The following is a 3,407-nucleotide window of genomic DNA, read 5'->3' as shown; positions in this document are numbered from 1 at the left end:
GGGCACAGGGGGTGACTCTTGGGGCTGGGCCTGTGCAGGGCCAGGGGTTGGGCTGGATGATCCTTGTGAGTCCCTCCCAGCCCAGCACATTCTGTGATCCTGGGAGCAGATGGCAAGTGCCCAAGGCGGGCAGTGCCCCTCATGGGAGATGAGCTGCCACCTGTGCTCCATTACAGCTGGCAGAGGAGCCTCCTGCTCTGGGTGTCCATCCTCACCTGCAGGGGTTTGGTTTTGACTCCCTGGCCCATCAGAAGGAACAGCTCAGCAGATCCTTAGGCTTTCAGCTGAAAATACAAATGGTTTTCTAAAAGGTTCCCACCACTTCACAGAGTGTTGTGTCAGTGAAATGGTGACCTGAACAGGCCACACAGACCAGACCAGCAGCACCAGCCACAGCCCCCCCCTCGACTTGGCAGACAAGAGCAGCCACAGCCAGAAGTGTGAGAAGGAACAGTCAGTCAACCTGTCTCCTGCAATTTGGGATATTTGCTGGCACAGGAGAGCAGTAATTTCACAGACATGCTATATAAATAGCAGTGACTGGCCTGCCCTGTGGTATCAGAGACCTGACAAACAGCAGCTGAGCTGTAGCTGTTCCACAATGAAACATTTCACACTAATAGCACACTGTGTAATGTGGGGATGCAGAGGCAAGGGAGGCCAGTCATTCTCTAGGACTCCAAATGGGCCCATTTTTACAGGGCACAACTTCAGGAGCACCTTGCTTTCCCCAGGAACTAAGGGCAGCACGAGGCCTGGATGTGACTGCCCCAGACTGGCAGGAGCACAGAGCAAGCAGCTTTCAGATAACCTGATCCTGACCATGTTCCCCAGGTAGGAAGCTTTCCATGAAACAACTGTTGCCACATAGTGCTCCACGCAATGGTATCTTCCCAGGTAATCTCTGCTGGGCTCCATCCAGCAGGACTGAGGTACTGGGCAGGCACAATATATTCAATATATTCTGAGGAGCCCAAGCTGCCTGCACAGCCAGGAGCACCCAAGTCAGTCGATGGCTAAAGCAGTTCCATCACTGACACATCCCCAGCCCGCTGCAGGACAGGGGCCAGCAATACCTATCTAACCCAGGTAGAACTCCATCAGGAACAAGCCACAGGTCCAAGGGCTGAGCTGCTTCTGAACAAACACCCACAGCGCTGCAGGCACGTGATGCTGCCCCAAAGCCGAGGGCACAGCCCACAGAGTCAGCCATGGAAGGAAAGCCTATTTTTTGATGCTGTATCTGAGCAGACATGTTGAATGGAGTGCTATAAAAAGTAAGTGTCCTTTGCTATGGGAGAGTACAAAATTGCTGGTTTGGGTTCTTTTACAACACATAAACCATCAGACACTCCCGATCCATCCCTGCCCTGCAGGCAACAGCTCTGACCTTGCCACAGGGAAGCACACGCTCTCACAACTTATGAATTATGGCTGTGAAGACATAAACAGGTCACAGCTGTGCCCTTTAAAAAACTTCATGTCTTTTAATAAGACAAAGCCTTCATCAAATAGAAAGTGGCTCAAGTCTACTTGAGATGCCAAATCCAGAGGGATGACAGCAGATGGAAAAGCTGCACAACTCTTCCTGGAAATCCTCTCAGCCTCCCAGGAAAGAGCAGGGACTTCTCAGGAGTCTGGGATCCCTCCCAGTGCTTCAGAGGCAATGTCACCTGGAAGCCAAAGGATGCACTGCCTGTGAAAATATCAGCTGACTACAGAGCACACAGCACCCGTGAGCTCAGAATGGGACCCACCAGAGCTCCACTCCAGTTTAAGGTGGAGCTGAGCCAAAAGTCACACTGCTGGCAGAACTTCCTACAGCACAGTTTCAGCAAGAACTTCACAACCCCCACCTCAGTGGTGCTCTGCAGCTCACCACAGCTGACACTGGACTCCAGATCATCTACTACACGGCAACACCAATACAAGTTGTTCCTCAAAGGTTTCCAAGTCACCCAAAGAAGGGTATGAAGACAGTGAAGAGTCCAGTCCCCAAGCAAAATGAAGAGTTCACCTCTCTGGATCGAGTGACACCTCTGAAGCAGAGAAAAAGCACAAGATGGAGGCAGGGTGGGTGTGAGGAGGGGACTGCAGAGTCAGGAGACCAAGCCTCAGGAATCCTTTTCAGCACAAGCATTAATGGGAGAAGTTGAGCCTCCCTCCCCTGAACTGAAGAAACACCCCAGACACCGAATTCCTTCATCAGCCTGTGAATGCCACCTCTACCCTGGACAAAGGAAAACCACTTATCTGCACAGCATGAGACCATGCAGCTGCTCCCCCATGGCTCACACAATGCCAGGCTCTCCTGCTGCAGTCCTGTTGCAGAGCCCAGGACAGGAACCTTGTATGCACCATTTTCTGCTAATGCTGGCAGACTGGACAGAAAGAGCACTTTGTGCAGCCACACAGAGCTTGAAGGCAGACATTAAGACTGTCCTGGAAAGGTATCCTGGCCTTGTACCGTAACAAACTGACCTTCTCAGAGAGGAAAAGCCCCTAGAAGCCACCAAGCTTACTGAGTGCCAGCTAGGAAGAGAAGCACCAAGGCAGAACCCACCCTGGGAGACAGAAGCACGTGTGATTCCCTCAGTGCTCTGCTCCAGCAGCCAGGGACAGCTTCCCACAGGGAGGCAGCAAATGGTTGCTCCAGCAGGAGCAGAGGCAGGCCTGGCTGGTGCTCACCAAGGGTCAGGCGAGGCAGTGCTTCCCCCTGACAGCCTAGCCTGCTGCCAGCACCTGCCTCCTGAGCTGCACTCGCCTCCCTCCCTAGGGACAGCGTGGAGGTGAGGGAAGAATCAGGTCACGGACTTGTACTGCTCCCCAGCACGGTCTGGCCAGCTATCATGTGTCTGAGGGCTGCAGGGAACAGTGATCCTTGCCCACTGCTCCACCAGGCACCACCTGCCCAGAGGGCAACAGAGGCAGCTCCATGTTCCCAGTCCCCCCATCCCCACATGGAGCAGCTCTGACACCGTGGCTGCTGCTCAGGCCACCCCCAGCACCCAGATCCCAAATCACTCGTGCAGCTCCAGGAGCAGAGCCCAACCTCATCCCTGAATCAGCACAGGTAGATCCTGCACACCCCCCAGGGACGGTGAATCAATGCCACCCCAACACCCTGGGATCTAAGGAAACACACCCCAAAACATAATGGCAGGGGCACGCTTGGAATAGGCCCTATTGGCTGCATCTGACCTCATGCTGAAAGCCTGGATACCCAATTACTGGTAAGTGGAACAGACATTTCTGCACTTCAGACATTTGTGACTCACTGGGAGGCTCAGCTTTGCCACTGCTCCCCTGCTCTCCCTCCTCCCTCTCCAATTATTAATGCTCCAAGTTTAAAAGACTTGTTGCATCATGCTAATGGGCCATTTGGGTACAAGATGTACACTGGGGGA

This window comes from Empidonax traillii, unplaced genomic scaffold (genome assembly GCF_003031625.1).
Source record: "Empidonax traillii isolate 1590-97213 ecotype Southwest subspecies unplaced genomic scaffold, ASM303162v1 scaffold789:size291746, whole genome shotgun sequence".
NCBI lineage: Eukaryota > Metazoa > Chordata > Aves > Passeriformes > Tyrannidae > Empidonax > Empidonax traillii.
This window is presented reverse-complemented; position numbering follows the sequence as displayed.